This window comes from Trichosurus vulpecula, chromosome 2 (genome assembly GCF_011100635.1).
Source record: "Trichosurus vulpecula isolate mTriVul1 chromosome 2, mTriVul1.pri, whole genome shotgun sequence".
Taxonomy (NCBI): Eukaryota; Metazoa; Chordata; class Mammalia; order Diprotodontia; family Phalangeridae; genus Trichosurus; species Trichosurus vulpecula.
In genome coordinates, this window is record NC_050574.1 from 318,262,395 (window position 1) to 318,275,121 (window position 12,727).

Here is a 12,727-nt window from a genome sequence, read left to right on the forward strand (position 1 = left end):
AAATCATATAATTAGTTAATAATGGTTAACACAATGGAGACTGAAGAGAAAATTGCTCTCTAAGAATACGGTCATGGATGCTTGTGAAAAATAAGAGTATAAAAGGAATTCAGCAAATTCAAATAGGACACATGAAGTAATTTAACAAAGATTGAAGAAAAAAAGAAGCATTGTCAGACTTTACCACTTTCTAGTCCTCTCCTTGGTGAAGCTAAATTAAATCTTCATTAGTGCACAATTAAGGCCCGAATTTCAATCCAATTCGGCAAATGCTGAACATGCCCCTATTATGTGCTGGTCATTGTGTTAGGGGCTGAAAATAAAAAAGACAAAAACTAAAAAGTCTCTGCCCTCGAGGAACTTAAATTTTGCCAGTGTTATATAGCATGTATGCATAGGGAAATGCCAAAGTACATAGATAGTTATAGAAAGCAATTTCAGCATGGACAGAGCCTGAATAGAACAGCTGGGGCGTAGGGGTGGAGGGTTGGAAAGGCATTGTGTAGGAGGGAGCAAGAATCATGTAGGAGGTTCAGATCCTGCCTCTGACACTAACTAGCTATGTGACCCAGGCCAAGCCATTCAACCTTTGTCTGCCTCAGTCTCCTTATCTATAAGAATGGGAATAAAAGTAGTACCTACCTCCAAGGGTAGTTATGAGGAAAAAATGAGATACTCTTTGTAAAGTGCTTTGCAAAACTTAAAGCACTATATAGATGTGAGTTGTTGTTGTTGAAAGCTAGGGATTCTACAAGGTGAAGGGGAAGAGGGAGTGATTTCCAGACAGGATAGAAAACTTTGCTGAAGTCACAGAGATGGGCAAATGTAGTGCTGCATACAGGAAACATCTAAGAAGCCCATCTGACTGGACTGCACAGTGCAGGAAAAGGAGTAATGTGAAATAATGTTGCTGTCTAGGGGCCTTGGGAACCCTGAAATGCAAGGCCAAAGAGCACAAGTCTGCTTTGAAAAAATTTGACCACTTGAGCCTTCTTTCAGTCCACCGATTGGGGTGGGTGAGATTCCTAGTGAGTCTATATATTTGGTAGAGACAAAGCTGACTTTTTTTTTTAATAGAGAAAAAAGATTGTGGGAAGATTTGGATGGGATCAAGACATGCAAATGGGTGATCCAGAGATAACAGACAATGAAGAGCTGGGCTGGGTTAGGGGTAACAAGGAATGAAGGGTTGGGGGAGGCTAGGTGGCTTAGTGAGTAGAGCACCTGCCCTGAATTCAGGAGGACCTGAGTTCAAATGTGACCTCAGACACTTGACACACTTACTAGCTGTGTGACCTTGAGCAAGTCACTTAACCCCAATTGCACTGCCTTCTCCCCCTCCAAAAAAAAAAAAGGAATGAAGGGTTGGCCTGTGTTGGGGCCACAATGAAAGGATAGTTGAAAGGATTATTGAGTAGGTGGGGATGTGTGGGAAGGTTCAGGAGCTGGGTCGCATTTTTTGGGGGTACAAAAGACTACAAAGATGAATGGAAACAATATTGGGGAGGCATTAAATTCAAGGCTGAGGATTTTGTATTTTATCCTAAGAGCAATAAGGAATTGAGTAGCATGCTGCAAAAATAGCTAGATCTGGAGACAGAGGACCTAGCCTTGAATCTTAGGTTCTATTAATTACTAACTCTGTGACTTTGGTCTAGTCATTTCAACTCTCTGAGCCTCATTTTCCTCATCTATAACATACAATCACTTGTTGGAGTAGATGATCTCTAAAGGGTCTTCTGGCTCAAAAATCTATGGTTATAAAATTTTTGAGTAGAGGAATCACATGGCCAGAGCTCTGTTTTGGAAATACCAATTTGACCATGATGTGGAAGAGGGATTGGAGAAGGATGAGTCTAGAAGCAGAAACACCAATTAAAAGGTCATTTAAAATAGTCCAGGCAAGAGGTGATGAGGTTCTGCACTAGAAAGCCCATCACACAAATAATAAAGTTGGAGATTGTATTTAGGGGTTGGGAATACAAAGGAAAGGAAGATATAATCCTCGTCTCTAAGAGTCTATAGTGCAGCTGGGCAGATTATGGTTAGATAGAAGGTAGGATGGGGAGAGTTGCTGTAGAAAGTGTCTCACAATTACCCCAAGATAGATACTATATGTATGTTAACATAAACATTTTAAAAATGGGGGAACTGAGTTTCTCTGGAGCATTTTAAAGATAATTTTTATCTCCAAATCTTTGATTTATAAGCAACTTTTCAGGAACATATCTTTTGGGTAAAGGAACTGTGTCTGGCCTCCCAGCAGGAAGCTAGTATTTTCACCTAAGAAACTGTACATTTTGAGGAGGAATAAGAGGATGGAAGGTGGTGGCAGCAGGTGTGGACACACTGAGAGCATTATTAATCCACTGTTTGGAATCATTAGAATTCATGGCATTATTTAATCATACCCATTTAGCATAAAAGCCATTATCAGGGAATTAATTAATAAGCAGTCCCTTTGTTGGTTTTGGCTCTCCGTTCTGCCTTTACCTTGGTTTTGATGTGACTAACTGAAAGTTTGCCGGAATGCGCATTAGTAGATTTTAAGCAAAAATCCCATCATAATACCATCACTACAATCAAATTACTGAGATGCAGTGGCTTGTAAAGGAGTCATTTCCCAGAGCTGCCTGGCAGTGGATATTCTACCTGGCTGCTCATGCCTCCTAATATGCGAGAAGAAGGATTCTGACTTTCGGAATCATAATAGTGTTGGCGCTTCTTGCTTGACTAAATGTATGTATTTGTGATAAGTCTGATGTAAACAGAATTTCTATAAACACAATCCTATTTTAAATGCACTAAGTGATCTGGCAACCAAGAGGAAGCATGAAATAAGGGGAGGAACACACTGAATTTAGTGTCAGGAGAGGCTGGTTTCAATTTCCTAACCTATAAAATAAAGAGGTTGGTTTAGATCAGGAGTGCTTAACCTGAGGTCTATGAACTTTGTGTGTGTGTGTGTGTGTGTGTGTGTGTGTGTGTGTAGAAACTAGTTACATTATAATACAGTTAACCACACACATGACATATGTGTGTATATAGGTATATATGTACGTGTATATGTATGTACATATATATGTATATATATGCACATATATACAGGTACACAGATATATGTATATGTATACATGCACATATACATATATAAACACAACACACATATGCTATATGTATGTATATATGGTTAACTGTATTATAATGTAACTAGTTTCCTTTTAAATACCATGTATTTTGTATATGCATTCAAAAACATTATTCTGAGAAGTCCATGGGCTTCCCCAGACCCAGAGGGGTCTGTGAAATGAAAAAGGCTAAGTACTTCTTCTCTAGGTAATTTCTAAGGTCCCTTTCAGGTAAAAAGTCTATGAGCTTAGAATTAAAAGAATCTTGTGGCATTTTATAAAGTGAAGGATCTTTCTATGAAGTGAATACTCATCCACACCAACCAACAAACCAACAGGAACAGTGCTGCGGGGAATGCAGAAGAAGAATGTGGCATAATCTCTGCCCTCAAGGATTTAGCTGGAGACAGAAAATCAGTATGTAAGATCTAGATAGGTGTTGGGCTACTTTGTACTGATTTTATAGGCAGTAATAGTTTGAGTCATCCATCACTCTATAAGCATTTATTAACTCCTACTACGTGCCAGACACTATTCAGACAAGAGGGAAATTACTGTGAGTCACTCCTCTATAGAGTTCATGCTCTGTTTGGTAGGTCCCAAGCCCTCTTTTGCTTTGCCCTTCCAAGGGTTTCTCTGTAAGTCTAAATCACATAAGCTCCCTGTGACGTGGGATATTTTTGCTGTTCTGTAAGCTTCACTGTTCTTTTATATGATCCCCCTTAGTGAACAGTTTGAAGGGAAACTACTGCAAAATCAATCAGATGACAAATAGTATATTTAATACAATTATATTAATGAGAGAAATAACTTGGCCATGTCTAGTGATTTTGGTAAGCGTGATCCAGCCCAGGGCAATGTGACTATTTTTGATTCAGGGGAAGGGAAGGAAATAAACATTTGTATAATTCCTATTATGTGCCAGGCACTGGCCTGAGCACTTTGCAAATATTATTTCATTTGATTTGATCATCATAATAGCGTTGCAAAGTAGGTGCTACTGTTATCCCCATTTTACAGTTTAGGAAACTGAGACAAACAGGTTAGGTGACTTGCTCAGGGTTATATAACTACTAAGTGTCTGAGGAAGGATTTGAACTAAGGTCTTTTTGATTCCAGGCTGGGTATTCTATCCACTGTGTCACCTAGCCACCTCATCACATTATCTTATTTGATCCAACAAGGGGTAAATGAGATTCTATTTGTAAACACTTAGCACAGTGCCTAGCACATAGTAAGAGCTTAATAAATGTTTATTTCCTTCTTCTCACCCCTTCCCTTCATCAATCAAGCCATCACCTGCCACTCAACTATGATAATTTCAGAATGACCCATTCTGACTAAGAATAGTGGCCCTATGTAGATTCCTAGGATCACAAGTTTGACTGAAAAATTTTCTAGTGACTTAGAAATAGCTCTCCTTCATTATGTGAAGTGATAAAATCTAGCTCTATGAAGCCTTCCTTAACCATCTGAGCCCACGGTATTCTTTCTCTTCCCTGAACTTACATACTGTTGGTCACCGGCCATGTCACGTCCCTGACACTTAATAAATTCGTTTGGACTGTTACTGCTCTTTTTATGTGTCTCATCTCCTGTGATTTGGAAGTCTTTAAAGGCGGCATCACACGCATATTTGTAGTCCCCCATGCTCCCTACCATAGGGCTGGTGAAGAGTAGATGCAATAAATATTCATTGATAGAACAATTGATCGGAGTGGCAATGAGATATAATTGCTCTGCTATCTAACCTATTACATTTATGTCTCTCTCTCCAACATCTTCCTAATGAGAGTTTTTTAAAGAAGTAAAAATATATGATCTCTCTCCAGAGGCACAATTCAGGGTATAATTGTGGCTGATCATTTATTCACTTATTTCCTGTCTTAAAAAAAAAAGAAAATCAAATGGTGAATACTTATAATCAAAATACTGCTATAAATGAATCTCTTAGGATGCTCCTGGCTTAAATTACAAGGAAAGAACAATTTATTATTTCACCGTTAATCCCTAAGTACCACTTGCTTCTTGATAATTTCCATTCTCTAAACTTTTATTTAACAAAATAGGTTAAAGTTGTTATTTTTCTCAGCATAGAGCTGTGGTATGGTGGATAGAATGCTAGACTTGGAATCAGGAAGACATGAGTTCAAATCTGGCCTCTAACACTTACCTGGGCAAGTCACTTAAACTCTCTGAGCTTCAGTTTCCTCATCTGTAAAATGAGGCTCATAATAGCATCTACCTCCCAGGGTTGCTGTGAGGATCACATGAGATAATGTAGTGTTTTGCAAACTGTAAAGTGCTATATAGACATTAGCAACATTATCATTATTAACTCTACCATGGCAGATTGTGCAAACCTTTGTGCTTGGAACACAGTAAGTACTTCTCAAAGACTCGACTTGCCTACGTGATTCTTATTTGATCTGAACCTACTTCTTCTCGATTCTAAGTAAGCACAGTTTCCATTATTCATTAACTTCCATTTAGCATCATGTATTAGTGGGATGTGTAGGCACAGATCTTAGTAAATATGAAAAGGGTGTCTACCACTTCCTGCTGCTACCTCATGGCCAGCCACTCCAGGTGAAAAGACCTCAGACCTCTGGAGGGCCAGTGCCCTGAGCCTTCCATCTCCTGCCAATGGCAGTGTGCCCCCCAAGGAAGGCTCCTTGAGGCCAGGCTGGGTATCTACCCCAAAGAAACCACTTCTATCTGTATGAGCTCAGGGTATTCTCTACTTCCTGCTGCCAGCTTAATCTCCAAACTCTTTGACTCTTTGACTTCAGGCCTTTGATGCCTGCATCTGTCATTTGAGAGTAGAAACACTCCTGGTCAAACCCTTTATATCTCAGTGACCCTGAACTTCTGTAGATCATCATCCAAACCCCCTTCCTCACCCCCTACCATCCAATTCCTCATTCCCATCTCACTTGACCCTCTCACATCAAAGTTTAATCCTAATGCCATTCAGCCCTTCTATTGTGCCCTCTACAATGCTTGTTCCATAAGCAACAAACTTCCCTTCATCTTAAATCTATTCCTCTCCCACTTTTTCCATCTACTAGCTCTTACTGAAACCCTCTCTACTGTCTCATTTCCTATTGTCCACAAACACGCCTGTCTCTCCCCCAGTCCGAAAAATAAAACTTCACTTGATCCTTCCAACTCTACTATCATCCTATATCTTTTCTGCCCTTTGTAGCTAAACTCCTTGAAAAGACTATCTACAATGGGTATTTCCATTTTCTCTCCTTATACTCTCTGCTTAACATTTTACAATCTGGCTTCTGACCTTATCATTCCACTGATGCTGCTCACTTCATAGTTATTAATGATCTCTCAGTTGCTAAATCCCCTCAGGGTTCTCTCCTAGTTCTTCTTTTCTTCTCCCTCTAAACTACTTCACTTGGTGATCTCATCAGTTCCCCTGGAATTAATTACCATCTCTATGCCAGTGATTTGAAAATCCACCTTTCTATCCCAATCTCTCTTCTCCAACTGCCTTTCAGACATCTTCAACTGGATGTTTAGTAGACATCTTAAACTCCAAAGGTCCAAAATAGAATTCATCATCTTTCTCCCAAACCCTTTTCCATCCCTGTTACTGTAGAGGACAATATCATCCTCCCAGTCCTTCAAGCTCATAACCAAGAAGTCATCCCAGATTCTTCACTATCTCTCACTCCCTCCCACATCCATTCTGTTGCCAATGTCCATTGATTTTAGCTTTGCAAAATCTCTCATACACCTTCTTCTCTCTTCTGACACTCTAGCACAGGCCCTCATCTCCTCACATCTTGATTACTACAATTGACTGCTGGTGGGTATGCCTCAAGTCTCTCTCCACTCCGTTTTCCATTCAGTCACTAAAGTGGTTTTCCTAAAAAAACAGATCTGATCATGTCACACCCCCTCCAACCCTACCCCTCCACCCATTCCCCACTCAATAAACTCTAGTGGCTTCTTATTGCCTCTAGGAGCAAATACAACATGCTCTGTTTGGCACTCAAAGTCCTTTATAACCTAGCCCCCTCCTACTGTTTCAGCTTTCTTACTCCTTTCTGCACAACAGGTACTCTGATCCAGCGACATTGGCTTCCTGGCTGTCCCATAAATAAGACATTCCTCTCAGCACTGGGCATTTTCTGTCTGTCCCCCATGCATGGAACTCTCCCTCCTTCTCTCTGACCTTCCTGGCTTCCTTTAAGTCTCAACTAAAATCCCCATCTTCTATAGGAAGTCTTCTCCAACCTTTCTAAATTCCAGTGTTTTCCCTCTTTTAATTATTTCCTATTCCTATTCCTATTCATATTGCTTGCTTTGTGTACATTTGTTTCATGTTGTCCCCTCCCCTCTATTAGCTTGTAAACTCATTGAGGGTAGGAACAGTCTTTCCCCTCTTTTTGTATCCCCAAAACTTAGCATATTGCCTAGCAAATTCTTTTTGATTGATTAAACAAAAGATGGTGGTAGTAACAGCATGGAATAGAACTGGGAAAAGAGAAACGTTAAATCATTTATAAAACTAGGACATTTGTATTACATCATGGTGGGGGGGGTGGTAATGGGGCAAGATTGGCTAACAAGGGAGATCCAGGAAGTCTAGCAAAGTGGAATGGTTCAGGGAATCATCATAGACTAGGCAAGGCAGAGATCAAATCCAGGGAAATAAGTAAGTGAGGGAGGGAGGGACAAAGAGGTCCACATACAATATCAGTAATCTGGGGTGTAGGGGATGTCAGCAAGTTAGTGGGCAGCACTAATAAGCAGGGCTGGTCAGTTGTGGTCATAAGGCTGAGGCTGTTGATTATCAGCAGCCCAAGATCTATAAGTAATGATTTTAGGCTAAATGATTTCATAATCCTGCAGGTAAATCCTGCTCATGAATGAGACAGAGATAGAGATGCTCGGGTATCTGACAGCTTGACTATTTTTGCCATTAGCAGAGAGAGTAACATGAAAGGCAGAAATGCAAGCTTTCTGTGGGCCCCTCGATGAGTCTGTCATTTCTACACACTCAGGATGTATGTTCCATTCAGAAAAGCACAGCCAATGCAACCATCTGATCTTCTTCAGCTCTTGATATAGATTTTAGCCACATGATTGATTGCATGTGGATACTAGGTACAGAAGAGGAAGTTGTCTAGTATGGATGGGCCTGCTATGTTGCTGTTTGCTTCACTCATCACATGCAGGTGTAGATTTTATCTTTCTCACCAACTAATATGAATAAGTGGTTCATTAGTCCATCTAAGTAACACCTGAAGGATTCTACTAGGTTGTGTGTGTCTTGAGAGCCATCCATATTGTTTCCTCATCTGTATCTGAACAAATTCATACATGATAGATCAAAAATAGTATTTATTATGGAATCTGCTCAGGTCATCATTTTATTGACCTTGGTAAAAATTCACTGTAAACTTTACAATGTGATATTCAGACTAATTTATAAATATCAAAATAGAACAAATCTCTAGTAAGTTTCTGAGCATGAGAAGAGATAACATTTTAGCACTGACTTCATAAAAGGAACTGTTAGACCAATATATTACCTCAACATTTTTACTGTAGTGTTTAAGGAAGCTTTATCTCTAATTTTTCTCTTCTGAGTGTTCAGAACAAACAGAAAATATTTGACTGAGTAATTGTCAGATATTCACTGAATCAAGGAATCAGAGACACTGAGAGCGGGGAAGGATAATATGTAGCCCAATTTGAAGAAAAGGAATCTCCCTTACTATTTCAATAGTTTCTCCTTGACAGCTTCCAGTGATGGAGAGCTTACTACCTATCAGGAAGTCTAAACATACTCTGCTAATTTTATATTATTCATTAATTTAAATTTAAATTATCTTGGGAAACTACTGATACAGTTCTAGTTACATGGGAAGAGTGGAGGGGAAAATAGTTCTCTATATTAGGAGCCCACAGATACAGGTTAGAGAAGTTCAGTGGTCTCTATCATGACAGGGGTATGGTTTGTCCAACATCCTTCACCACTATAGAATAACATTATAGTAATATATAACCATGCTCTCCCATTACCTATCTCTTGGTGTTCTCGTCAAAGACAAAACCTTGATCCAGAGTCAATTCAATTAAAAAAAAAGATTTACCGTGTAAAAAGCACTGTACTAAATGTTGAAGGAAATATAAATCAAAATGAGATGTGGTCCCCGACTCCTAGGAGCCTATAACCTAACAGGAGAGGCAAGACAGGTTAAAAAAAAAACAAACCTCTGACACAAAATGGAACATGATGGGTACAAGAGAGGCACAAAGTATTGTGGGAGTAGGTCTAATGTTCTGGTTGTTTTTGAGGAAATTTTTGTTTTGAAATTAAGTTTTGCCTGTCATGGAGAAAAATGACCCAACATGATAGTTCCATAATGAAAATAAAACTTTTTTTTGCCTCATCAACAACTCCTGGTTTCCAATTATGCAAATAAGTATGTGTGTGTATATGTATATATCTAATACACATACATATATATGTAAAACAGGCAAGGGAAGTGATAGTGATACAAAAGAAAAAAAACATTATTAAACATGATTATTTTGAATAGGACATCAAAGATCATCAGAGAGGCCTCATTTACTCAGATCATCTTTGTGCACAATTCAAAAACATGAACCGATTTAAGGTTTGGCAGTTCCTTGTGAATTTCTCATCAAAAATTGGCTTTCTTCTCTCACCTAATTTGAATTCCAAACCCAATGACTTGATATGATTATATCAGTCATTCTCATCATTTGGAAATAACCCAGGGCATTTCTAGCTGCCTAGTACAGTAACAGTAACAGTACAGTAACAATCTCAAAAAAATTATCACTATCAATTAAGTTTTAATTCACTGTATTTCTTTCATAAATATCTATATGTGTGCATATATTCACACAATGTATACCCATCTATTAATATATATGAGCATATATATATATTTGTTGAATTGATTTAAATCTCTCTCTCTCTCTCTCTCTCTCCCCCCCACCCTCTCCCTCCCTCCCTCCTTCCCTCTCTTTCTCATTATATTTGTGGTAGAGGGGAAACTGCCATCTGTGTCTACATATTTACCAGTCCCTCTAGACAAAAAATTAAGTCCTTTGGAAGAAGACTACACTTAGTTGAATGTGCTTTGTGGGTCTACATACCTAAAAATTTAACTTGCCAGCCCCCTGCTAATGAATTTGCTTGCAGTAGTCAGCCTCTTGACAGTTAACTCAAAGCAAAGGCATTTACTTTAACTGACAGAGCATAAACAATAGCAAAAAGAACCAACCTCCCCCACCCCCATTCCATCCTGCCACCTCCCCGCCTCCCCTTCACCCTCCAGCCATAGACATACTAAATTCTGGGTGAAGTAGAAAAGTAGGCAAAGAGAAATTCTCTCTCCAGAGGTGGGTTTTTCTTCCATAGCTATCTTTTTCTCTTGACATCCAAGGAGGACTCCCCTTGACTCCAGAGGCTGTTTCTGTCTGCAGTGCTGGATAGCTTTTTAAGGTCAACCAAGGGTATGGATAATCTTTTAATCAACCAATGGCTAGACATTATTATTTCATCAAATTATTCATTAATGGAGGAGCTTCTTCGTATCTCCTAGTGGAACAAAGAAATCTAAACTTTCCATTACACTTCCCTTAAGACATTGATATCTTATTGTCTTTGTTTCCTGTCCCTTAAATCCTTAATTTCATCAAGTGGGCTGGGGGAAACTCAACTGATCAGGGATCACTTGATCAATTCTTTGATTCCATTCTCCCCTCAGTTAAAAATTTGCTGTTCCTAGCAAGTCAACTGATGGGCTTTTGGCACATTTGTCACTATTCCTAATTCTAGAAGCTTTCTAATGACTTTGAAAGGCTTAGGCCAATTTTGGGAACCTTGCTCTTGTGTCTTGTACATAAGAGTACTAAAAGTCTATATGGTATAGTTCTTGGACAATCCAGAAGCTAGAATTTTTTCATTGTTGTCCAGGTCTACCACGGCTATTACAGAGAGTCACTGTTCTAAAACTTACAGGCTTAGAGCATTGCCTGGGGGCACACTGAAGTATGATACAATAGAGATTTGATCTTGAAGTTGGGAAGATCACCCTCCAAATCCTGCCTTTCTCCTCACTCTCCCCTCCTCACCTCCCCAAAACACAATATACACTGCTCCATGGAGCACTTTTAGGAGGAGGGATTAGGTTACAAGGGAAGCATATAAACATTTAAAAATAACTTGACAAACATTTATCAAGCATTATGTGCAAGGTGCTATGCTAGGAATTTTAGGGATGCAAAGATTGCCCTCAAAAAACTCTTATTCTATTGAAATTCGATTCTAACTGCTAAGAGAATGGGCATCACTAGCACATGGTCGCATACAGTTAAGACAGTATCAATGTAAATAGTATCTTCCATAGAGTCATAGGACCACAGAATGGCCAATACTACCTGTAGATAAAGGACAGGTAGGTGGCGCAGTGGATAGAGTGCTGGGCCTGGAGTCAGAAAGACCTGAGTTCAAACCTGAGCTCAGTAATTAACTGTGTGACCCTGGGCCAGTCACTTAACCCTATTTGCCTCAGTTTCCTCATCTGTAAAATGAGCTAGTGAAGGAAACTGCAAACCACTCCAGTATCTTTGCCTAGAAAACACCAAATGAGGTCACAAAGGAAGAGTTGGACATGACTGAACAATAACAATCTTCCCTGGGCCATGCAATTCTTTACCAATGTTTCTCCATTAATTAAAGAGGTACTGAGGTTAAGGGAGTAGCTTTTCCTCTAAAATGCAAATGCTACTAGAAATAGTTAGGAGCCTTGCTGTCTTTTACATTTTACTGATGTGCTTTTCTCTTAACCTTTAGCTAAAACCTCAGTTCAGAGGAAATGGGGACTTTGATGTGAAGGAACTAATTTTGGAACATAAGGCACTAAAGACAGAAGGGAGGGAATACAGGGAGGGCAGACCTTAAGAGAGAGGGCAAGGAAATGAAGACACTTTGGTCATTCACAGGGCAGCATGAAGATACAGGAGACTGGAGGGAGGTGGGAGGCAGCAGGGAAGGGACTGAAGGGGAAAGGGATAATAACAGGAAGTTAGGGGGATTCCTAAAAACTACTTTACTGACTTCTTAATTTCCTGAGAACTGTTACTGGGTGATGGGGCTGAGATTTGAGTAAATTCATGTATGAGAGATCTGAAATAATGTTGCAAACTTTAGGGTGTCTACTTGGATTTAAAAGGTTTTCTTTGGAAGGAAAGAAACAAGAATTTATTAAGTGCCTACGGTTCTAGACATTGTGCTAAGCACTTTACAAACAGTATCTTATTTGTTCTTCACCACAACCCTAAGAGGTATGTGCTGTTGTTATCTACATTTTACAAGTGAGGAAATGGAAGCAGCCAGATGTTAAGTGACTTGTCCAGGGTCACACAGCTAAGGGTTTGAAGCTGCGTTTGAACTCAGGTCTTCTTGACTTCAGGCCCAATTCTGTTCCCTTCTGTGCCTCCCTTTTTTTTGCTGGAATTCTTAAAATGCCTTTTTGATATTCAAGGCTACAGAAAAGAATAGTTCTATTCCTCCTCCCCTCCCCCAAATAAAA

At 39.4% G+C, this 12,727-nt stretch overlaps 1 protein-coding gene across 1 annotated transcript in view; it reads right to left on the reverse strand.

Annotated features, from left to right (window-relative positions):
* Nucleotides 1-12,727, reverse strand: part of CLSTN2 (calsyntenin 2) — a 216,698-nt gene that overhangs the window by 114,740 nt on the left and 89,231 nt on the right. The gene's annotated exons all lie outside the window — the stretch shown is intronic.